A 26,637-nucleotide genomic window follows, 5' to 3' on the forward strand; every position below is an offset into this window, starting at 1 on the left:
TTTTGTGGGAGTTAAATGAGATAATGTATAAAAAGCATGTACCTCAGGGTGTAGCATTTAGTGGATGCTGGATAAATACTAGTAGTTATTTTCCTGCTGTGAGAGGGAAGTGCTCATTCATAGTCATTTAGGTCAGCAAAGAGAGTCAATCATAACAATTTTTTTCCTAAATAGTCATTACGTATTTATAATTCCAGGCTGCTTGATTTATGTGCACCCCTGTTACCTGCTTCTAAGCAGTTTCCAGCTTTTGCATACCCCAGGAGTTTATCTTATTTTGCTCTATCGGTTGAAAATAAATTTTGAAAATCATACCAATATAACTCAACAGTCTTTCAGGCTGGTGGATTTTGCTGTGAGTTTTGGCTAGGAAAAATAACAACCATAGTAAAATGTTTTGTAAATCCGTACCTGATTGGAGAGAGGATATTAGAAGTTAAGCTCTTGATTTTAATATATCTAGGCATTAAGCTACCTTTTGTATTTTGCTTCATATGTTAATCCGCACAGAAAGCATTACAGAAATTTTTATTTCATGAAGCCCTCTCTCAATGATTCTTTTAACCATGTGAGTGCTGAAATGTGCAGTTTTGCCATCCATTCTAACTACTTAAGGATTCAGAAAACAGCATTAGTTTTGCTTTTAAAACATTATTCCAGGTATGAGTTGTGTTCAGGGGATTAAGAAAACGATAGTGTTTTTTGACTCCTTTGTGCTGATATGTTAAGTCAGCTCAATTTGCTCCTTTCCTTCAAATACCTTTGAAGAAAATAAGTTAAGAAAATGTGTTCTTATCCATTTCTCCAACTGATTATTGCTGCTTGTTGAGTTTTGGCAACTCCTGTCCCTGTGAAAACGTGTGGATTTCTGAAGCAATGCACAATCTACATCAACTGTTTGTGTCGTCTTTGCAGTCAGACTGACCTTGGTTTGAATAGTGGCTCTGATTTCTTAGCGAAGTCATTTTAACTGATATAAATGATTTAACTGAGACTCAACTTCCCCATTGGCCAAAAGCAGCGATTAACATCCGTCTGACCAGTTTGTCGCGTGGATGAAATAACGTATGTAGATCTCTAAAAACAGGACTCCATTCTCCACTTCTGCCTGTTAAGTATTCTTTAACCATTTACGTGCTGCTGATGGTTTTAAGTCTAGTGATAATACCACATTGCATATATGTATCACTGTTTTTATTTTGCCTGGCACTCTCCTGTGCTATCTTTTTATCTTCATAACAAACTTGAGAGGTAGGTACTCCATTCTGTTTGGAAGATGAAAAAGCATTATTAAATTATACACTTCTTGGATGGAAAGAACTACGCCTTTTGCTCTTTTCTTTGTTCTTCCAGCAGAGCTTAGCACAGAACTTGGCATCCATTCGGGGCTGTATAAATATTTGTTGTACAGAACTGATTGATGGGAAGGACAATAACGTGTCCAAGGTCCCACACAAGGTCTTGATGGCAAGATGAGGACAGGGTTCCTCTGACTTTCAGATTTTTCCATTAGACAAGTGGTGAGCAATATTTTAATTTTTTTTCTAGCAGGGTCAATTCAAGGAAAATAAAAATGTTTATGTGCCACAATTTCCTAATTAAAATGAAAATAGCTTTACTGGGTCTTAAGGCAAAATATATTCCTTCTACTTAGATTACTTTCTTCTGCAGTAGAGAGGTGCCAGGGAGAAACATTAGCGCTCCTTTTTCACCACTAAAATGTTAACATCGGGGCACATTTGAGAAGGAGCCACCCAGAGGCAGCTTTCCAATCTTTTATCCCTTGTATTTGCAGAGCACTTTAGAGTTCGCAAAGTGCTTTCACAGGCATTATCTAATTACATTTTTGAAACAATCCCAGGAAGAGATATTATTACCAACCACACTTTACAAGGGGTCCACTAAAGTTGAGGGGAGAGGAAGTGACTGGTTTAAGGTCACAGAGCAAGTGCAGAAAGAACAAGGCGCTGCCTCCCACGCCAGGTATACTGAGCACTTGTTCTCTTTGCCTTTTCTACGAACTGAGATGGATAGAAGATAGATTCCCTGATCCAAAACAAAACAAAAAAATCTGGGCCCTTTCTCTCTCTTTTTCTCTCTCTCTCTCTGCTCATGTGGCTTTTTTTTTTTAATCCATCTGAGTACAGCAGCCTAAGGATGACCAATCAAAAAAAAAAAATTACTGTTTTACCCTGGATGCTTTCTGTTCCAAAGCCTCTGCTTTGTGTGGGTAGGAAGGCTACAGTGAGAATTACACTGTGAGCCACAGAGCAGAGCCGCATGGTCTTTAAGCTGCTCTGCATGCCCTAGTCGGGTGATTGATGCCACCAAGTGAGAGGTTTGTTCTGGTTTATGGAATGCCAGGGATTTGGTACAGTTTTGACTTGAAAAACCTAGAAATGATCAATTTTGTTATAGTCTGCACAGATGATAAGATTTTAGAATTTTTTTGCTGGATATACAGGTAATGATCTTTGCTTCCCACATTTCTACATTTTATTTTATTTTTTTTTCCTACATACTCCTCATTTGACTTTACTTGCAATTGGAGATGGCAATAAAACAGGGTCATTTAACCAGGTTGCCCACTGCAGGCAAGTGAACAGAAGTCTTTTTCCACCCTGCCATTTCTCTTTGGGGAGTTCTCCAAGCTTCTTTGCAGAGGGGGGATGTTGTGGAAATATGTGAGGCGGGTGCATATTTGCAGAAAGTGTCAAACCTGGGACGTATGGGGAAAGCATGAGAGTGACATGGGAGGCTGGGCGGGGGCATGGCTTTCTGTGCTGCACCCGTCTCTCTGCATACAGTCTCACCCCACTGCTCTCCCTTCCTATCTCCCTTCTCCTGGCTTCTCCTTTGTCACAGCTACATGAGGTAAGAATTAATTTGGAGTTTCTCTAAAATATAGTTTTTTCTTCTTTTGATTCCACATCTGCTTCCTCCTTCATTTATATTTCACAGTTTAGTGTTGTAAGTGACATCATTTTCCAAGTTCCTTTAAAGACGACAGCGTTGTCTACAGCTGTGACACCAATAATACCTTTTGCAGGGAGAAGGGACACTTGGGGACAGTGATGTTGGCCTCAGACAACTCGCTGCTCTTGGATTTCTTAATCCAGTGCTGCTTTATGTTTGATTTTCTGCCTTCTGACCCAATAGAAATAATCATGGGCTTGTTTTAGCCTTGGTTGTGTTTGCTAGCTGATTGATGAAGTCCGCATTTAGTGGACTTGCTAGGTTTTTCTGATTGTTTTTGAATAACGCTGCTGAAAGGGAAATTAGACCCCCCATGGCAGGTGCTTTTTCCGTGGATAAGTGGACAGATTGAATCCATGGTTGGGAGGTCACTTTAGAGTTCAGTACCTGTAACATTTTTCTTCTTCTCATGTTTCCTTACATCTGCATTTCTGAAATATTGCTATACATTTTTTAAAAAAATCAAAACAAGAATAAGTGCAAAGATAAATCAGTAAGTTCATTGAACTGGAAATCTTCACAACATGTAATTTGCAACTGTTTTGTCACTTTTCTGATGTTTGCCAGTTCCCATATTTCCAACACTCTACTGACTATTTAAACAAAATTTTGCTTAATGTATTTTTGCTTAATAAGAATCCAAATCCCCCACACCCGTGCTCATGTCCAGAATTTTCCCAAAAGATAATTAGTATGAATGATGAGAATAGTTTGTGCTTTCTTTCCCCCATGTGGTAAGTCAGTTTATTGTCAAAGATAACGTTCAGTCCAATGTTGTTCACATTTAGCAAATATTCAGTAATCACCTAACTGCCCAAGGCACAATGTTCAACCCTCAAATACTAGATGCGACCCTGGACTGTTGCAGTAGTTTCTTAACTAACTTCCTTTCACTGTCCCTCTGTGCACCCAATCGATCTTCTGCACTGACAATTCCTTTATGAAGCCGTCTCTGATTCCTCATCAGAATTATTTCAACCTCTCCTCATTTGTTTACAGCAGAACGCTTCTTCTTGTTTCATGGCACATGACACACGCTGTCATTAGACACCATAAAAATTACAGATAATGCAGGTGACTGGTTGCAGACGTGTGGCAGGTACAGATGCGGTGTGACTACCCCTGGATCCCACGCACTTTTAAGATAAACTGTTGAGTACAACATGCGTACAAAGGAGTGCACAAATCTTACATGTGTTTCTCAGTAATTTTCACAGAGTGAGCACATTCATATACCATCTTTCCAGAGCAATACACAGAACATTATCAATCCCCAAGCGGTGGCCTGTGCTCCCTTCCAGTCACAGCTCTGCTCACCGCAGGTAACACCACCCCACCTCTTATCACCACGGACGAGCGTTAGTTTTGTGTGTCTGGGTTTTTTTGCTTAATATTATGTGTGTGAGCACAGGCATCGTTAGTAGCTTATTCGTCAGTTACTAGTGTGTGATGTCCCACTTTGTGGATTTACTACAGTGTGTCTATTCATTCTACTGTTGTTGAAAATTTGCTTCTGTCTCGCTTGTTTGGTTTATTAGGTTGGGGCTACTGGAAGAGTACTGCTATGTATATTCTAACATACAGCTTGCAGTGAACATTTATATGCGTGCATTTCTGTTCATTCACTTATCCTCCCCTTTGAATTGCCAACATGAAATCAAGAATTGCACTTTATTTCTTTTTAATACAGGAATACATTCTGAAAACATTGGGTTTTAAAGGCAGGTAAAGGGAACTTATTTAAGCTGGTCCGTTTTCAATTCTGAACATTGGGGCTTTCAAGTCTGTTTCAGATTCTGTTTCCCAGAAGAAAGCAAGCAAATTAGTAGAGAGTATTAATTAAAAAGAAATCAGTTTAAAACAAGGAACGAACAAAACATTCTGTGATATCTAAGAAAAAGGAAAAATCGCAAAAATTTTAAAGGCAAATGTGAACTCCGAAAGAGGGACTGTCACGTGAATTCCTAGGAAGTCTTATCAACACAACTCATACCAATGGTTAGTAAACTGAAACTGGGTCTTAACCATGAACACAGAAAGGCTGAAATCATTTCTGAGGTATAAAAAATAAAATCAGCACTGAAAACATTTAATATAGTACAGTAGAACTGTCCTCAAAAAAAATCAGATAAGTGAAATAGAAGACAGATTAGAGCATTTTATTCCAAGAGAAAGAGAATGCAGACATACTATGTAAATAATAGGAGTCCCCAAAGAAGAACACAGAACAGAGGGGAAAGCTACATACGCATGGACAAAATAAAATTTTTTAAAATATAGAACTAAAGTAAATAAATTCCTAGGATTGGGAACAGAGAGAAATTTAAAAAGCCTAATATGTCCCAAGTAAAATGCACAAATATAAACTACTACTAAAAGGCATTAACAATTCTAACTTTAATTTTCAATGCCAATCCACAATAAAATAACACATCCAATAAATACTGAGTAAATAATTATCCAAATATCTTTTCCTGAATAAAGCATTGGCAAATGTAATCTAGCGTCTAATGTGGAATTCCACACTTTGAGCTCAACAACCGTGTCTTTTTTCATTTTGCATTTTCTAGCCCCTCGTTCCTTTAGTGCCTGTTCCTGTTTTATCCAAATTGATCATCCTTCAGTCTTATGTAAATGCATATTGTGCAGGTTATGTCTTCATATGTCCCAAGACGTTCAAAAAGACTCGTAGGGTCAATGATGAGCATGAAGAGTTAAATTAAATCATACTGAATTCTCAAAGTAACGGTACAGCCTTGTACCAATAATGCAACATCCACTAAGTGTGGCTGTTGTTTTTGAAAAGAAACTATTAGATTTAATTAAACAACACCATTACGATAGGGCAAAGACTCATAAAAATAAAATAGAAGACAGAACACCAAAATTAAAGGAGCACTAGAACTGAAAAATCTTAACTGGTGTAACTGCTGGAGCAAAGTAGGAAACAAAAGAAAAAAAAATGTGACAAATAATGGACTCAACCTGCCGGATAAAATAAAGATATGTGGGAAGTGTCAGAAGGTAAGAGACAAGCTATAAAAGTGTTGGACTTTTCTTTTTTCGAAGACAGGATGGAAAAGAATTACTCTAGTATTTCAAAACTTGCAACACATTATAAAACGAGTAATTATGCAATTAAGGAGGAAACAGTAAAGTAAGAGCGTGAAATAGGTTTATAGAAGATGACATCTAAATAACAGAACAATAAATTTGAATGGTTTAAAAATCTCTATAAAACTCTGAAGGACTTTAAATTGAATTGATAAAATATATTAAAGGATAAAAAATACATTTTTTAGACCTCTGCATACCTATGGAGAGTGATCCAAGCCCCATACACTGAGGTCCCCGGTTAGCACTTCTCTGAGATGCCTTCATCACAAGTCGGGGGTCCCAAGCACAGGCTTAGGCAGAGCCTCATTTGCTTCCCAGTACCCTTTCCTTCCAGGGCCAGACTGACCCCCTTCACTGAGGTGCCAGCCTAAGCAGGACCACACTCGGACTATTTGTAAGGGATCATTCTCAGAAGGATCTTCACTAGAAGAGGTAGGACAAGGTGAAGCCTGTAGCGTTGGTAACTCACAAATCAGCAACACAGAATTTCTGCAAGTAATTGAGATCCATCACCGTCAGCTTTCTTCAAAACTTTTTTAGTTTTCAAAACTAGGGAAGCAAAGCTAGTGAAGACAGTTTGCATGGGATTTTTAAGGGTCAGAGAAAGAAAGTTATTGGTGGATACAAGTTCTGGCAAAACATGCAGAGGAAACATGCAGAGAGAAAGTTATCCACAAACAGCAGCTCATCAGCATTCACCCTGAGTCCAGCCTCCTTTTCCTTCTCTTCAGTTTCAACTCCACAGCCAACAATTCCACTCATGCTTTAGAACAGGTTCTCTTTAGACTAAATCAAAGATATAATCAAAGGAAATCCTTTGCTACTCCCAATCTAGACAAGATTAACCAGCATGAGTACACGGTGCCCTCAGTGCCAGATACTCAGAGCTATGCCAATTATTAAAGAACATCCTACTGACTTTTTTTAAAAAAAACAAGGATGGAGTAATGAAGGACATCAAGGTTATTTACAGGTTTCTAAAGCACTCACACACACACTGTGTGCAGATGTGGAAAAGAGTGAGCGAGCTGTAGAGTTTTGTCAGGTAGACGTGAACAAATTAAGAAGACAAATCATTCACGTGAAAACCAAAAAAGGAACAAGAAAGAAGATTGCAGCAGGTGATGCTAAGCAGACAGATGCCGTCTGAAAATTTGGAACTGACATTTGGTCCTCAGATGCCCTGAATTTGTAGCTGAACATAGAAGGTCACTGGGAGATGCAGAAGCTTCTGATCCTCCTCCCTGTTTTTCTGATTTTCACCCACACAGTCAAGAAACTACTTTGAGCCTTTCTCTCATGGAAAGTAGAGTCTTTATGCCTCCATCTCAAGCCATGGGCTCCTACAGTGATGCTCCCACCAGTGCCAGACTGAAGCATCCTGGAAGTGGAGCAGAACTTCTTCCCCAGAGCATAGCTAGAGACAGAGTTGAAGAATTAGACAACAGTGGTTATGAAAATTTGATTGACCCTACAGAATACGCCCTATAGGGAACACTCACTTTGGAGGAATTTGCGATCCTTGACACATACCCAAGGGGTCCAGAAACACTCAGACCTTCCAGACCTTCCAGAAACTCTCCACTTAGCACCATTTTTCTTAATTACTTATTGAGAGAATATTTGAAAGCCTATTCTGGAGAGCGAACTTCTTTCTCAGACCCCCGGACTCCTAAGGGGAGAGTCCTTGTGCAGAGAACCTGTAGGAGCCTTACGTCCATGGGTCCTCCCCTTCCATCACAGTGTGCAGGTTGCAAGACCATTCAGATAATCAGATTGTCCTGATTCTGGTGTGATTCTTGGGTGTACAAAGTTCAGTTTAAATTTAGGCAAAGTAAAATTATACATGTGGTTTTTGTTCTTTAAAATAAATTTGAAATTAGTGACTAAACACAAATCATCTACAAAGGTTCTATAATTAATCTATAAATGAAAAACTTACCCCTTGCTCTGTCATGCCTTGAAATTTACTTTTACCAAAAGAAAATGAGTTTAGCAGCAGCCTTCAAAGAACCTTCTTTCTGTGATAAGCCAAGCTCATCTTTGCCAGAAAAATTTTTGAATAATTCCAAGAAGTCTGATTGGAACAAACCAGATTTGACTTCTCTTATCTTACTGTATATGACTTTGTGAGAGTGAAAGAGAGGGCTGTTTCACCTTTTTTCTGCTAGCCTAATAGATATTGGCCCTTAAAATGATTACCATTCAAATAATGTAGAAATGCTAATTACCAGGAAGTAATCATCCAGATAAATGTGTTATCAAATAAATTATTTTCCTTTTGGAGGATTGCAATGACTGCTATGTTACATTAGCCAATTATGGTCTCTGTTCTGGAGTCTTCAAGGAAGGATGTACAGCAGTGGATGACGGAAAGGAGTTAACGTACCAGACTCAAGTTTTATGATGAACAGATGTCAAACACAGTGGACTTTGTTCAGTTCTTATGTAATGAATTTAATTCATTCAGATTTTGACAAATCCTAGTGTTAGTTTTATTTGTGGAGAAAAGATATTTAATAAATTGTTTGAGAATCTTAATGAATAAAGATTCATTTAAATCTGGGTAAACAATTAATTCCTGTGCTACAGTTAAAAGAAAGTACTCAAGATTCGTATTTTATCGATAATCTTCTTTTCTCCCAAATATAGAGATCCTATCAACATTGTACAGATTAGAGGAAAATAAAATAACTTTTTTGATCTGCTTATAGTTCAATTCTAAATTCAGAGAATATTAAACTAAATACAACTTTCTACCTTGAGTTTATAAAATTAAAAGGAAAAGAAATAAGAAATTAAAAAAACCCTAAACATTCTAATTGAAATCATAGAAAAGTAAATATAAAAAGAAGCAAATCGTCAACAGCTATTTTCAGGATAATAGCCAAAGTGGACAAATTTACCTATAAATACTGATCAACGTACCTGGCTAATTGCCTTTACTTGTAAAGTACAGATGTGATAATATTGGATGTTGGTGATGTTAATTCTTATTTAGACTTGCAGAGTATATGTTGGGATTGTGAATCAGGGGATTTTGGTGCCACAGTGAGCTAAACGTATGGCATGCGTCAGAGGTACTGACTGTGATACAATGCGTGACTTATTTAAACGCTAATATAGTAGATAACGGCCTCATAGAAGACTGATGGTGTTCATAGTTGCTATGAATGAAAGTTGTCAGTATAAGATGTATACTAACAAGATTCTGTACATTTCATATTATTATATTTATTTTATAAATTTATTTTGAGCGTAAGAAATCCAACGAAATAAAGCAGACTCTTTTGAGAGCTGTTTTCCTTGGTTTATGGCAATTGCAGAAATTCTAGGAGTATTCATGAAAAGGAATATAATAGTGCAGAAATGCAGTAGAAGAAATCCATTTTATGCATCAAGTTCTTGAATACTTTTTTGAATGTTTGTCATGCTCAGTTTCATCAAGCTCAGTGTGTAATTTGAGTATTGAAGGCACCATTTCAAAGCATTTGGCTTTAACTTCTACCTTGAGTATTTCCCAGGTAACAAAGGTATTTGACACTATCACAGATGAAATTTTTTGTTTGCTTACATATTAACCTGCCATTTCTCCAGTGCTTTGTTTTAATGTGTTCAGATTGGTAGCTTTATATACAATTCGTGTCACTCTACCCAAGCCGTGCTGAAATATAATCTAAAAATACAAGCTATACAATTTGATAAAATATTTTTCAAGTGATGATATGCATTTAGTCATCACCTAGGAAGTAAGTTTGACAGGCCATTTGTCATAGAAAGCTTGAAACCCTAGATACTCAAATTCTTTGTGCTCCATTTATGTTTTATTCTGTTTTTTATAGTCAGAATATATCAGATTAATCAGGTTTTTTATGTGTTTTCTTACATCTGTTACTTAATATTTTTCACTCTGTCTCCGCTAATTTGCATGTACTTAGGGTCACTGTTAACGTCTTCCAAAATGTTTAAAAATACATTTCATTCACTATTTAATCTAGATCTAGATTAAACCTTGATGCCTTTATTTTCACATTTTTTTTCATTAAAATAGACCAAAATATACTTGTAGGAGTAAACTGTTTTTTAAGATGATAAATATAGTCCTTATAAATGTAGTAGGATGTATTGAATTCACAGGAAAAAAAGTAGAAAAAAATGCTACCTTTGGAGAATTAAACCAGTAAGATACATATATGAAGAGTGTGGTTAGAGATTCATTGTTGATGTTAAGACAGGGAATACTTGAATATTTACATAACAAAGGGAATAATTTGGATATTTGGGGAGGCAGATGTCACAGTGAGTAACTGATAGCCAAGACCTCCTGGGAGAGGAGCCAAATACCTGTATTTTTAACAAACTCCCCATGTAATTCTTTTGTAGACTGTGGAGGTTTGTATGGAATTTGAGCCTGATACTTATATTTTGCTCATTTTTTTGTGAAGTTATTTTTTCTAAACTTTTAGAAAAGGTCTTGGATTAGGTAGCTTGTCTTCACAGAGCTAACTAATTTCACAGAGCTTTTTCTTCGGTGTGTATTTATGTTTAGTGTTAAAAAAATTTGTGTAAATGGCAGCTTGCTTTCTAGGATGTCATAGTGCTATCAGTTTTCCCCTGGATTTCCCCCTTACTTTGCTTCTCCTTCATGTGGACTCTTAATCTAGAAGGGAAGTCTAGTGGGTGAGTTTGAGAGCTCATAGGGGACAAACTGCTTCGGTCCCTCAGACGATCTTGCTGTGCACCCCTTGAGTTCAGTCACCTGCTATTGCGGGGGAAAACCCCTCAGTTTTAGCTGTTCTCGAGTTGGCCTGCCGCGTGTTCCAGGGGCTATCTTTTGGCCATTTGGTGTTCTCTCCTCTTCAGATCTGTCAGACATCACTTTGCTTCCATCAGACCTCATGCCAGTAATATACAAGCTCCTGTGGTTCTTGGTCATTTGTCCCTACCTGTGCATAGAGCAGGGTTTGTACAGATACGGTTTTGTTGTAAATGCTCTCTGTGTGGTTTTGATTTTGCAGCTTGCTTTGTCTGCTTTTATGTGGGAATTCAAGATACAAAACGATACCACGATATTTGAAATTTGTATTTGTTAACAATTCTGCAGGTGATTCTTGTATGCCACTCCATCACATCATAGTATTTTAGCACTAGTGCCTGCCATCAACTCACGTGTCTGTGTTTCTCTTAGTTTCACTATGTGGGAGAGGAAAGCTGAGTAATTATTACCCAGCAAAGGTCGGGTTGTCCTCAGGTCCAATCATGGTCTAATCAGCAATGGGTGGTGACAGGAACTAATGCATGTTTTTGTATAAGACTGAACATTACATATCAGTAGAGGAAAAGTGACTTCTTTCTTAACATTTATTATAACCTTTATTCATGGTTAGTCTCTGACATATTAAAACATGTGACTAAAAATGTAAAGTTTTTAAAATTCTCATGCAATTTTCTTTGCCTGAACTCAGCCCCCCCATCATTTGGCTGACTGATTCCAACTTTTTTTCACTTGTCGGTCCTGATCCTCCTAGAATACTTCCTTGATATATCCTTCTCCCTCAATCTGAGTTAAATGTTTCCTCATTCATACACTGCATTTCAGTTTTTTTGTCTGTCTTTCTTCATATAAGACACTAAATTCCTTAGCATGGGAATTGTACTTTTTCTCTTTGTATCTCTACCACCTCGAAAATACTTCCCATGTGGAAGGAACTGAGAATGATGAATGAATAGCTTATGAATGAATGAATGAACATAAATCCGAAATAACTTTATCACTTAGCTTTTATCATTGTGATTTATGGTAGGCTACATAAAGACCCTCCAAAATACCTATTTTCTAATCTCTAGAATCTGTGAATATGTTACTTTATATGGCAAAAGTGTCTTTGGAGATATGATTAAGGATCCTGAGATGGGAAGATTATCGTGGATTGTCTGGGTGGGTCCTAAATATAATCCCAATGGTCTTCATAAGAAGGAGACAGTGGGAACCAGGGGATGTGATGACAGAAGGAGGAAGCTGGAGTGATGCAGGGCATTGGAGGTATGTGAGGAAGGGGCCACAGGCCTAGAAATGCAGGGAGCCTCTAGAAACTAAAGTAGGCAAAGAGACAGAGTTCTCTCTGAAGACTCCAGAGAGGACACAGCCCAGATGAGACACGGATTTTAGACTGTGGATCACGAGAACTGTCATAGAGTAAATTTCTATTGTTTCATGACACTCAGTCGGTGATAGCTTGTTTCAGAAGCCATGGGAGACTGATCCACTGTTGTCATTTTCTTGTTGTTTCTGATCAATAACATGTACTTCTAGATTACTGAATTAACTGACAATTGTTTCATGTCATATGGAGAACATATTCTCAGTAAAGATGTGAAGACATTGTTCATTTTAATACCTGCATTTTGTCTACACATTTTCACAAGGTACTTAGGATGGATTCAAGTCCCTTAAATAGGATAGTCACTACCAGATTTTTTTCTTTTTTTCCGATGAAATGTTTTTGCCACAGGCAAGCTTTTATCTTCTTCCTCACTGTTACTTCGTATTTTCAGCATCTGACCTTCAGAGGTTGAGACATCTCCCAACATTCATTAGACCACATAAGGGCACTTAATCATGTAAACAGTGAACTCAGTCTCACTGCTAATCTTTTATCTAATGGCACATTTCTCAGCTGTGTACTTTGATGGTGATGAAAGGAAATACTTTTTATTATATTATTCCACAAGGCACACTCCAACTTGAGAACCCCAACCTACACTGGTTGTAATTATGATAATAATAAAAAAAAAACTTGTCTCTATTTTTTTTTTCTTGATTGCAAATACATTAGCATTACTTTGGTATACAATGCCACTCCAATTTCACTCTTCTTTTTGGAATGTGTAATGTAGAAAAAAAAAAAAGATGATGCACCTAGTAATATTTTATCCATGAAAGGACATTAGCGTTTCCTTTATGCTTTTGTTATGTTATGAGCTATGTTGGCGATAATGGATTACAGTGAAGCCGTCTTCACTGCGATTCATCAATCTTGGGGTGGGGTGGGGGCCACATTCTCTCTGCTATTAGTGATTGGTTTCTAAATAGCATGGCCTTTTGTGCCATGAAAAAAGAAGTTTTTAAGGCTTGAGAATTACATAATAAGCAAGAAGACAGAAAATGTACTTATTGTCAGTGAGTAAATTCAGATGAACAAAAAAAGGATGTGGCATTGTTTAGGTTTCATCTCTTCTGGAGAGATGAGGAGTAGGATGGTTTCTCACCTCGTTGCACATCCACAGCCCTTTTACCTGTGGAATTATGAGACAACAAAAGCAGCCTGCGGTTTGGAAGATTCCACATTTACAAGAGCAGCCAAAGGGAACTGTTTGATTTAAGCCGCTGATCTTAGGTCCCTGGCTCCACTTTGAAAAAAGAGGTTTAAATACAAATCTGATTTATAAATTATCCAGTTTAAATAATTGATAACTGACAAAGCAATTAAAACAGCTAGATTAGCTCTGATTTTAATATGTTAATCCCCCCAAACTTAAAGTGCTTTGATCATCACACATGATAGCCTCAGTCAGATACTAATGCTATTAATCGCTGTTATTTTAGCAAGCTTTTAAATTCTTCATATTATTCATTTTTTTCCCCATTCTATTAATGAGTCCTCTTATTAGCCTCATTTTTCTTTTTACTCTTTTTGCAAAGTTTAAAATGTCAGAGTTATAAACTACACACTTAAGACCCCAAAGTGAGTCTTTTTCTAGTGAGTCTTTTCACCTTTTAGCTCTAAGATGACACCTAATATTTGAATTCTGGAAGATTAAGTTTCACTGATCTTCTCCAAGACAACAAATTAAACCTTCCTATCACTGCAGCCCATCTTTGGACAATTTCTCACTGTTTTGTCTTATATTAGGTTACAGTCCTATTCTTAAAGCAATGCCAGCAATTATATGCCTCCTGCTTACTAGTTCGTTGAAGGGCTAGTAAAGGGAGAAATTAAACAGCTGGAAAGGGGAAGGATTGGACTATAATCACTGAAGGCTGCCTACCCACCCATATCTCTTTTGGTATCTGACCTCATTTTCGTAATCCCTTTGGGTTTCAACAAAATTTCTTGATTATTAATTGAAATACTGGGATGATTATTATGTTAATTAGTCATTATTTTTAAAGAAACAAGTCTGTTCCCCTTAGGACTTCTAATGTATTCTTTTGAATAGATAATGTATGATTATGCAGTTTGTCTGATGAGAGAAATATATGAGATAGAAACCGTGGCCATCCTGATGAGGATTCCTACAGTTCTACCAAGCTGACCTTTTATGAGCCTTGTTAATTTTATTTAAGAAAGTACACATTCAACTCATCATTTACTCTTTGGGATGTTTCATTATACCTGAAAATTGGACCAGTAGCAAGTGAATTTAATAGATTGAACAATTTTCTAACTGCATTTTGCATTTATACAAATTGAATCAAAGCAACCCAAATCCTTTCCTGAAAAAGTAAAAATTAAGTAAGCATTACTTCCTCCACACTCCCCAAAAAGGGTATTTAAAATTCCTCTTAAGATTACAGGAGAAATAGTTCTTTTTTCTTAAATTTATTGAGAGTGGGCCACTGAAAATGAAGCATTTTACCTTTGGATATTTAATGAGCAAATTATTTTTTTAATAATTAAAAAAATAAAGTATTAAAGTGATGACTCAGCCTCTTTAAGAGAGGGAAAGCTGGATGGTGGAGCGATTAAGGACTTTGGCTTTGCATCAGACTGACTGTGTCTGATCTGGGGTCCTTTGTTCCATTTGGATAAATTGTCTCATCTCTTTCTTTTTCTGTAAAATCAAGGTAATGAAAAGATGCACCTCCTTACGCATTGTGTGGATCAAATGAGATAGTCCATATGAGGCATTTGGAATACTGTCTGGCACAAAGCGAGCACCCATTAGGTTAGATGTGTTTATTATTCATGATAACACAATTCACAGTCATACGCCGCCATTCCCAATCTGGTATCAGAAAATACAATATTCGGAACAGATATCCTAATTAGCTAACTCCTCGTTCTGTTCTATGGAGATACAAGTTTATAAAATATAAAAGAAGGAAAAGCCACTGAATTTTTGCATTATACAAATGGATTTCCGTTGTTTTTAATATATGACTCAATTTTATGACAAAAACCCAACTTGAGAGAAAACCTTTTCCGGAGTTGAACTGCTGTGTGGAGGTGGTACACTTCTTCTGAGAACGTATTGGTGTCGTTTTTTTTCGTTGTATTTGTGGTGATCGTTCTGCCAGGTTGAGGATAAACCTCCATGAAGAATTCAAGTGATTTGTTGGATATTTCAAGCTCCCGTTTTGTCTGTCTTTAAAACTGAATTAATTTGTTGTTCATTCTCCCTCTAAAATGAGAAGGCTGATGGTTTGGAAGAAAATTAATGGAGCAGGTTTTCTGGATCCAACCATGCTGTGTTCCCTTCTGTGTAAACACTCAGATGAGAGTCCCCACCTGCTGGGAACCACAGCGTCTCTAATTTCTTCTGTGTCATTCCTTGTGCCTAGAACTGTGTTTTCATACAATCATTAAAATAAAAACTTCTCACTGATTAAGCCGTATTTTCCTAAAGATAACTGTGACATTTTTATGAGTTCTTCCTTTTGAAAATGTTAATAATATCCAGATAGGAGGGTCTGAAAATTATACAGTTTCAAGAAGTTTATTTTGTGTAGTTTATAAACTGAAAGAACACAGAAAGAAACATGTATAAAATTCTTTTGGAGCTAAATTTTTCAAGAAACATGAATTGCTTTGTGAATGACTATGATTGTCATAATTTGATGAAGCAAATGATTTGTACTTTTGCACCATCTGCTTTCAGTAGGACTTGAAACTTGATATTTTTGACTCTGATTTAAGGCTCTTCCAAGTCATCCATAAAACACACACTGAGAAATCTTCAGAGCTCATGAGTTTAAACTTATATATATAAATTCCATCTCCTTCTGCCATTTTCTATGTTCTTGATGTCTTCACTACCATTTCCACTATTACTTATTGAGCAGCTATATTGTAATAAATGTTTTAAGTATTTTCCTCATTTACTCCTCATGGTAAAACTTTGTGGTGAACATCATTCTCATCTAGAAGATGCGGCTGGCTAAATAATTTGCCTGAGGTTGTATAGCTGCTAAGTGATGGAGCCAGGCTTCCCAACAAGACTTTCCGGTTACAGTGCAACGTGACTATGGTTCTATGGTATGTTGAGAATACTATTTGTCATGGAAGACAGAGACAGGGCATACAGAACTACTACCCTCTCCACCTAAAGTATGATGTTGGTGATATAACGGGGTGAAACCCTCAGAGGGTTTTCATGGAGGCAATCGAAACATCCTAACCCAGGAGATGGCAATTGGGGTAAGTTTTGACAAATGAATGTTCACCGGTAAATTGCTGGTTTCAGAAAAATTGTGCAAGTCATGGGAATGGGCAAAAGATACTGTTAGTTGTCCTTTAAGGGGAATGCTGAGTGATATTTAGTGTTCGGGACTCTGCACCTTTAGTTAACTTCATATTGATTGTTTTCAAATCTGAAGGAATATGTGTTAACTTTTAGAAAACTGAGAGTCACATAAGAGATTCATATTCATAGGAATGAAAATATTTTTTCTAGTAAAGATAGAATGGATTTATATCCAGTAATGAAATATTCAAAACAATGATAACCCTAAACATTGTGTTTCATTGACCTATGTGACATGGGATGCTAACTGGTTTGAATATAGGCAAACTTATTTCAGCATTCCTAGGTAAATGTGTGTGTGTGTGTGTGGGCCCAGTGCCCATTTGTATATATATATGGATATGGATAAATATAGATATTTCTCTCTCTGTAGATATATATATATATACACACATATCTCTACAGAGATATTTATTTATATATTTCTAGATAGATATCTATATATCTGTATATCTTTTCTTCCTATTTCCTTTTAGATGGTATTGACATTTTACTAGTTCTCTCATTAATTAATAAGTTTAATAAAATCTTTTCACAGGTTTTTATTTTATATTTACATAAGAGTCTTATTTTTAACTTTTTGAAAATTATAGTTTAGTAACTGGTATGGAAACTTTCATTAGAACAACCTCCTGGAACACAGAACAGCCTCATAAAATATTTGTCTGGAATCTAGGAGCTGTACATACAACTAAAACACAGGAGGTAAGAATAGGAAATGCATGAAGCAGGGGAGGCAAGCAAAGCCCCGTTCTCACAGGCCGTGAGCGCTGTGCCAAGTTACTGTATTCATCGTGTGGCTGTAACTGACAGGCTGAACTAAAGAGGCACAAAGGTCAAAATCAGAAAACAGCTAGATCCTTGTCTTTAATTAATGCCTTTGCAAGTCCACTTTGTTGGCACCCCTCAACCCGTGGGGTGCAATATAAGAAAAATCACAACACATTTTTCTGGATACTCTTAAGTAATAAATTTTGGTAAAGAGTATCAATTTAGTAATTAATATCCTGAGTCCCAGGTAAGAATCAAAATTTCCAATTTCCTCCAAGGCTTTCCCACACTGCAGCTTAGTAGCCTTGTTGCACAGTTGGGGAAGGTTGGGGCAAGGAAAACGGGGCCATGGTCATTTTCTCCTTATTTCCCCCACCCTAGATTCTGTGCTTCCGTTCCTCCTCTCCTACTTATCAGGTAGTATGTAGTGCCACTTGAATCTAGTTTGGGTGGTTCCATCCAGGTGGTCAAGGGTTGGTATTCTCTTCCCTTGCTAAGTGGTTAAATCTACTCTTTCCCTTTTGAAGGCAATTTGGAGAAGCCTCCATCACTAGATTCTGTTTTACCTGCAGGTCCTTTAATACAGTAAGTCCAGTATGCTTTGAATAGGTACCACCATGAATTTAAAAGGTATGTGAAGTTCACAAAGCACATAAACATGCCTAGTAAATGTTTATTGTTATAATTTTTCAAGTTTTGAAATACCCGTAACATGTGACTGCAGCCACAGAAGGGAAAAGGTACCTGTTTGCAAAGCTCAATTTTCTGTTTCATACAGCCTTACCCATCTTAACAGTGATTCTGAACATAGTTTAAAAACAATAACAAGATACATATATGAATACTGTTTTGAAAGATTCTAAGCATTTATATAAAAATTCTTTGCCAGATCACAACTACCTTCTGGCATAGTCATCTTGAGTTATTACATATTTTTGATTTTTTTTATTACCAAACTGGTTGGAATTAATTTTGTTTGCTCTTTTTTTTTCAGTTCCCAGGCATCAACCTAATTGATACTGTGTTTCTGCTTCAGTTGATTAGTTTTCCTGTTTATATGCAATTTGGGGTTTGAAGGGAAACAATGATAAGCAGATTGAGTGTCAGGAAGTTTATCAGCATATGGCTTTCCTGTCTAAATTGGATGTGGAACGTAAAAATTCATTAAAACTCACCTTTGAAACCTACAAATAAACAGTTCAGAAAAATGTCTAATGAGACGGCAATAGAAGTTCTCCAAATACAAGTTTAGCCATCACAGTCTTTATTAAAATAAACAAACCAATTGACACATTTTTTCTTTCTGGTAGGGGTAGAGGTATTACCTGCAAAATCCTGATTGCAAGAAATAGGTAGAATTCTTGCTTCTCTGTAAGGTGTTTTGTTTTATTTTGTTATCTTTCCTCACTCTTTATTCTTTGTTCCACAGCCTTCCCCAATCTTTGTTTCTGTTTCAACTCTCATCCCCACAACACTGGAAGCACATAGTGTGCAGGTATATTCATCTTCTATGTGGTTATTTTCAATGCCTTCAGAAATCCATAATGATGACTTTTCTAATGTCTTGGCCTCTCAGTTACTTTATCTCCTAAATTCCAGTGACTCTGTTCAGCATTGCACTTCTGCAACCCACTAATGTCTTTCAGCTCGTTACCCAGCAAACAAATCACACAGCAAAGCAAAGGAAACCCAAGCACACCTTACCATTTTTCCAAACTTGAACCCTGAATTTTCTTTCTAAGGAATTCAAAGAAATTTTATTACTTGCCCTTAACATTCCCTATTTCCCTATAATTGTAAAATATTATCCGGTCATAGCTGTTGAGTGATGCTGCAAAAAGCTTATTTAAACGTGGTAAAAGACTCCACCATGGGCAAAGGGAATAATGGAAATCTCTACATCCACTCAGTTTTGCTGTGAACCCGAAACGGCCCTAAAAAAATTAAAAATCTATTAAAAAGAAAAGACTCCTTTATGTGGTCTCACCTCATATGAGCTCTTTAAAAACGGCTCAGCGGTCTCGGTGCACATACACCTGTGGTCCTTCTGAGGCTGCTACAGATCTTTCACATTGTCTCAAGGCTCTAAGCTACTTCATCGACCGATGGCCTTGATAGAAAACATGATGTATTGTGTCGCTGAAAACCTTAAGACCAGCTGGCAATGGTTCCTTAACCTCACACTTCCCCATCTTTTCATGTTTCTCCACTTACTTTATTTTTTTTCTTCCAATGTCGAGATGAAGACATAGCATTTCCCTACTGCAGGCCTTCTCTGTTCGTATGTTTATTCCATTGTTCCCTACATCCTCCTTAACCTACATGGTTTGACTGTTCTAACTGTTTTGGAATTTTCTTTCCTTCTATCTTTTTTCTTTCCTTCATACCTATCAATACACTTATTTATTCCATCTTAAATTGTAGAAAAAACCCAAAATACTTCTGTAGATGTTTCGACTCAGTAAACTCATTTGAAGGATTATGTTATCTCTCTGTCTCCCAACAGGAACATGCTACTGTGTTGTAGCTTTCATACTCACATTCAATATTATTTCAGAATGAAGCATATGTTAGTATTATGACTCAATATAGCTCAAAGCAATGGGACAAAGTATCTTTTTATCAACTCCTGACTTTACCTGCTCTCAGGTTTGGAGTGAGGTATGTAGGGCTTTGTAAATCATTCGTTTTTAAAATGGATTCACCTGAATCTTCAATTTAGGAAAATAGTTTCCAAATCTTTGTCCTGATATTTTGTATAATTTAGCATTATTTTTATAAGACCGGTTGAACACTCTCTTGAAATTTTCTCCTATCTTTCTAGATCTTCAGACATTTTATCAGCTCTGCATCTTCAGCCCCTTTGCCTCTTCTTTCCTTCTCTAAATTATCATATTTAGGTTCTGCCTAAATCCAGGCTTCTTCTATCTCCCTCCCCTTTCCTTTGGTGATCATAATAATTCTCACAATTTTAATCTCCCTCAGAGCAAAATGATCAACATATTTATACTTCAAACTATCTTGTCTTCTAGGATTTCTGAGATGCAGAGTGAGCTCAGTTGGATGGATCACCTCAAACTTAACATGTTCAAAGTGCCCCCATCCCCATCCTCCCCAGCACTGCCCCTCCTCCTGCCCTGTTTACCTCAGTTGATGGAAAAACCTTAGTATGCTGCCAAGGCAAGGATCTCCCAGGTTATCTTTGACTTTTCAACATGCTCCAAGTGCTATGTCCAACATCTTGCCAAGATGCTGTGAGTTTTACCTGAGAAAAACAATGTGGCTTTCCTCAAAAAGCTTTGAAGCTTTTAAAATTTCTGGTCAAATAGTTATATAGGTATTCTAGAACAGGATCTAGAAAGTAATCTTAAAATAACTTTATTTCCAGGACTTTATTAAGGTGTTAAAACATTTCAAGGAAACAACAGCAAAGAATTGTGTCCGTCTTGGTAGACGGCTCAGGAGTGACAGGCAGAACAATGAGACGTAACAGTTTTTAGCAACCTCCATAGAAAACAGCCCCAGTTCTGAACCCTGAATATTCAAGACTTACATCTCTGTAGTGGGGATGGATAAATTATGCTCTAAGGGCTCAATTACACCAGTAATCAATTTCACTTTACTAACTCTGCTTTGATTCCGTTTTCACCCAGCCACCTTCTGATTATTTTTTGGTTTCCTGTCTAGTTTTACCTGCAGATTCAGTTAAGGCATTTTTTTTCTTCAGTCTAAATAATACTTCTAGATTTCACTATAAATGAAAACATTGGCCTTTTGTCTTTATATTATGAGCCTGGTGAATGTTGGTACATTTCAGACAGATCGGTCAACTTCCTTAATTTGCTTTTTATTGGAATACTAAATCTATGTATGATAATTGTATAGGTCCATGAGTTCAGACGCTGACAGTAGCCATGTATCCAGAATCCTGACCAAGAAACAGAAATGATTAGCATCTCAAAACCCCCCTAGCCCAAGCCTTTGGAACCTCTTACCTCGGCCACTGAAACAGACGTCAGAGCAGTCTCCCTGTTTCTCTTCACTGCTACTTTCTAAATCATAATCAAGGAATCCCTCTGCTTCCCGACTGCCTAATTGCTAAGGTTCTTGGAAGTCCTTACCTACTTTTCCAGCTCCAAATCCCACTCCTTCTCTATCCAAAATAAGTAACTTTCAGGTACAGAGACTCATCAGGAAAGCAAAGCAACAGGGTTTACAACAGGATACAGGAACAGGACCTGCCACCAATAATTCTTGACCAATATTGCACTTAGGAATTATCAGAGATGCTCTAAAATATATACATACCTGGCCCAATTTATATTTTCACTGTTTTCTTCTATATCTGGGAACCAATATGTCAGGAAATTATGTTAAGCTCTGCTTTCAAAATACATCCAGAACCCAACCACTCCTCAGAGCCTCCACCGTCAACACCTCAGCTATCATCATGGCTCGTATGGGATACTGCAGTCATCTCCAGCCTTCAGTCTTTTAACTCAGTACCATAGTGATCCTGTTCAAATATGTAAGTCACATTTTACCTCTTTTTTGTTCTAAAAACCCTCCAGTAGCTTCCTATATCAGGGTATAATCCAAGGTCCTTCAGAGAGCTTCTAGCGCCCTAATCTGCACTGCCCAGCATGGTGGGCGTCTCCACACGTGGCTACTGAGCACTCCAGACACAGAGTCTGAATGGACATGTGTTGTAAGTGAAAAATACACACCACATTCCAAAGACTTTGTACCAAAAAAGTTTAAATATATCAACATTTGTAATTGACTGAAGTTAAAATGACAACACTTTTCGTATATTGGATTAAATAACATTATTAAAATTAATTTCACGTGTTCCATTTTTCACTTTGGTATGTGCCTTTGAAAAATTTTTTAATTACTTATGTGACTCACATTACATCTGCTGGACAGTGATGCTCAACACAATCTAAGCCTGACGGTCTTGCTGACCTGCTTCTTCCTCACCGTTTCTCAGCCTCCTGTCTTCCTCGCTCTTCTCCGAACTCACCAAGCATGTTCCTGCTGCAAGGCCTTTTGTGTCTTAATTTTCCTTCAGTCTGGGAGGCTCTTTTCCTAACAGTTCATGGAATCTTCCTCATTTCCTTTAGGCCTTTTCTTTAGTGTTATCTTTTCTGTGAAAAATTCTGTGAGTACTTGATCTGAAATTGAAATCCACAGAACTTTGTATCTCTCTTCTCTGCTTCATTTTCCCCCCACAGTTCTTATCTTCACTGAACGTAGATTTGTCTGAGAGAACAAACTGAATATTAGAGAATCTTTTTAAATTGAGCAAAATCTGATTTCTGTGGGCACACAATCGAAAGGTTGCAGCAAGCTTTACTCAAGGTTTAGACAAATAACAGGGGCTTTAAAACAAGGAGACGGTCTCTCCAGGACTTCGGAGCACATGAGTAGAAATGTAGGCATGAGTCAACACTCCAGAGTCCACATGAGTGTGCCTCTGATGTCCAGGAGGGGTGGTCACCGATAGCAGAATCCCAGATCTTCATCTCCTGATAAGGACAACTGCAAGAATGTCATGGCTACACGTATGGCCTAGGAAAGGCCCAGGCTGTTATAGGCAGAGATAATTACAGTGCAGATTGAAGCGGAACCCCAAGGTCTTTATTATCAATGGACATGATTAATGGCAGGTTACTAAAAGTGAGAAGCAGTATCTGAGAGAGCAGGTTGATTTAGCAGTTAGTAATCTGGAGACCTCTACTCAATGCTCATGACCTGCTTCCAACTCCAGAATAATGATCACATAGCAAACTAAGGAGACCATTCTTCTAGGATGCATACTTAAATGACTGTTTTTTTTTTTTTTGGCTGTCCAGCATACAACAGGCCAACTGATAATCTGTAGCTTCACACACCTCTTAGGTCACTACATAAGCCTCGGCACAGTAACTAGTTCACCAAATGTCTCATAAGCATAACAGTGTTGGCTTCTCCACCTCTATTCAAGCCCAGAAGGGTTTGCTGCTGTTAGCCATCAGTGTCCAAAAGCACTTAATTTTATCATAAAGTACATTGCATGCTTCCCTTGAAAGGGCGGTGTTGGTTACATTGTCCCCAGAAATACCTGGGAAAGAAAGTTCAGTTATCTCTGGTCATCTTTCAAGTTTAACCGTGTGTTAAAGGGTGATTTCTGTTCACTACATATAAACTTCACAAACCAGATATGATTTTGCTAGTAGTAGAAGGATAAAATGGGGTCTTCCAGAGTCATGCTGCCTCATTTTATTATAAATGTTAACAATAATATTTTAATAAAAAATGACAAATGCAAGGCAATTGCTAAGTCAGGGCATGTGGTTATTATATCCAGTTACTATTCACTATAGTTACACACAAACTATATAACAAAAATGGAGGACACAAAAAATTTCAAATCTATGTAATAATCGTCAACAGAGGCTGTAAAGCATTTTTAAGATAAGATAAAATGGGCCAAACTAATGGAGCTATTCATGACATCCATTGCATGCATTTGTTCCCTTTGGCCCATACCTGAGACTAAATATGGCGCAGACTGTCTACCGCAGTACCCATTTGCCCCTCTCCATATCCAGCATGTGCAATGTGATACCTGTTTATTTTTCTCTGCTGTCAAAAAATTCTGTCAAAAAAGTGCTAGCCATTTTTAATTAATTGATCATATTTACCCACCTTGATGTTTCTATTTCCCAGGGAACTTCTACTCTTCTTCAGAGCTCCACAGTTCTGTAAAAGGAAAATCACAAAACAAAAACACTAAGTGTATTTCTAAAGAAAAACTGTAACATACTGCATATTGCTTTCCAGCTTAGGGATGGACAGAAGGATAGAAGTGGGAAAAGACGGAACATCACAAAATAAAGTATGAAGCTCCAAGATGGTGTTAGTTGTTTTAAAAACTGGAATCGTTAGCCCGGTAAAGTATGAGTGGGAGAGGAAATTACTTAGGGTAGCTTACTTAATATTTCTGAAGCTCAGTTTTCACTTACACCAAGTGGTTGCTGTGAGAAGAAAATGATATAATTTATGTAGAACACTGAACCTGATCCATTGGAATCATTCCGTCAAACTATATTTTTACTGTTGTACTTATTGTTCATCCATTGCATGGGATTCGACCCTGGTTCTTCACCCTCTTTAACATATACATCAAACAACTACATTTTTTTTTTCTGGCTAGTACTGTGGCCCTTTAAAAATGGTGTTACAGTGTTATCAAGCAGGAGAAACTGCTCTGCACAGAGTTTCTGTTTATACAGAGTCCCTGCCCCTGAGGAATTTGCAATCCAATCAGACAAGTCATGTTTGCACATGTGAAACAACTTAATGTCAATATGAAGGGCTCCTATGTATTTCCCACGGATGGGATCCATGAGAGCAGTGATCATTCTTCAAGTAACAATGACGAGAAGAAGTAGGAGGAGAAGAAAAAGAATATTCTCTACTGAATGTTTACTCTGTGTCAAAAAAGGCTAAGCTTTTTTAATTGCTTGATCATATTTAGCTCTCGTAGCCCACTGCCTAGGAAAGCACCATGATCCTCCCCACTTTATATACAGTGAACCTGGAGCTTGCAGGGGTCAAGTATCTCACCCACATCAAACACTATGGAAGAGACCAGAAGTGAACTTAAGTTCCTCCACCAGACTCTGCTTTGCTCTCCTCATCCGGGGGACCTAGCATGTTGTTTGGAACATACAGAATATCTAACCTTTTGCTGGAAGACTGCATGAATGAATGAATGAATGAATGAATGAATACACTGTGCAGTACAGGCTACAGATGCTTTTAGGAATTCCAAGATTGGAGAAATTATTTCATTTAATGATTTACTCAACATAGACTTGTCAAGCATTTGCCAACATACCAAGCAAGCATGGTAATAAAACTTGGGAATACAAGGAAGGATGAGATATGATTTTTGCCTTCAATAAATTCATATTCGATAAATAGAATAAATACTTAGATATGTGCTGTCAAAGAGGACTACTCCAAGCAATGTGGTAAGATAACTGAAGAAGAGATTTCCCTTGATTACATTGTAGTGGACAGAGAATGTCTTATAAGTGAAAGATTATTAGAAGGTATTCTCCAAGTAGAAGAGAAGAAAGAGAAATCCTACAAAAGGAGAGGGAACTCAAACACAAGGGACTGTGAGGAGTGTAACTCCTCTGGGATACTAATCAGCTCTGAGTGGCTGGTAGATGGGTAGAGCAGGAAAACGGGACGTTGGGATTAACCAGGTATGAGACTGGTCTCCTGCAGCTGCAGCCCAGAGCAAACACCAGCCTCACGTGTAGAAAAACTGCTTGGAAAGGGAAAGTCAATAAATGGAAAAAGACATAAAGTATGGCTATCCCAGTGGACTACCCAGGAGGTAGAACAAAATTTCACCACCTCTTACTCCTCTAAGTGCAAGCCTTGGACCAGCCACTGATTTCTTTCTAGAGGAGGCTCTAGTGCTTCCTTTATCCTATGGTAATAAACCCCACAGCTGAGGGGCCAGGATCTCTCTCCCTCTCCACAGGTCCTGTTCAGTCCCTTTGTGCTGCCTCATAGCTGTGGACAGTGAGGGAAGTGTGCACTCATTACTAAGATCCCCCCAACTGAACACTGTTCCAGGTGAGGTCAAGGTGCTGTCTGCTTATACACCTTCAAACAATCAGTAGCTGATGAAGCTAGAAGGACAGGTTGGTCACTGAAGGAAGGACATTAACTGTAATACTAGTAATACAGAGTGATTTGTGTCTCCCCCCAAACCCATATGTTGAAGCCCTAACCCCGATATGACTGTGTCTAGGGGAAAGGCCTTTAGAAGATAGTTAAAGTTAAGTGAGGTGGTAAGGGTGGGGCTCTGATTCACTGGGAGTGTGGCCTTATAAGAAGAGGAAGAGAGAGATCTCTCTGCCACTTGAGGACAGAGAGAGAAGGTGGCCAGGAAGAGAGCCCTTATCAGAGCCCAACCATGCTGATAACCTTATCTTGGATTTCCAGCCTCCAGAATTGTGAGAAAATGAATTTCTGTTGTTTAAACTACCCAGCGTATGGCATTTTGTTATGGCAGCCCAAAGAGGCTAAGACAACCAAGGATTAGAAATGCAGTTTGGAGGCTGAGAAACAGACACGGAGAATGAAAAATACACGTAATCTAGAATTGTGAGGCAGTGGGGACTGTAAAGCACACAGCACTTGCTAATACACATCTCCATCTTTCCGGAGGTAATT

At 37.7% G+C, this 26,637-nt stretch overlaps 1 long non-coding RNA gene and 1 pseudogene across 2 annotated transcripts in view; both read left to right on the forward strand.

Annotated features, from left to right (window-relative positions):
* The window catches only part of LOC140685420 (uncharacterized), a 231,485-nt gene that overhangs the window by 89,967 nt on the left and 114,881 nt on the right, over positions 1 to 26,637 (forward strand). The gene's annotated exons all lie outside the window — the stretch shown is intronic.
* LOC102525725 (BRISC complex subunit Abraxas 2-like) lies at positions 5,982 to 7,584 on the forward strand (annotated as a pseudogene).

This window comes from Vicugna pacos, chromosome 9 (assembly GCF_048564905.1).
Source record: "Vicugna pacos chromosome 9, VicPac4, whole genome shotgun sequence".
Classification (NCBI taxonomy): domain Eukaryota; kingdom Metazoa; phylum Chordata; class Mammalia; order Artiodactyla; family Camelidae; genus Vicugna; species Vicugna pacos.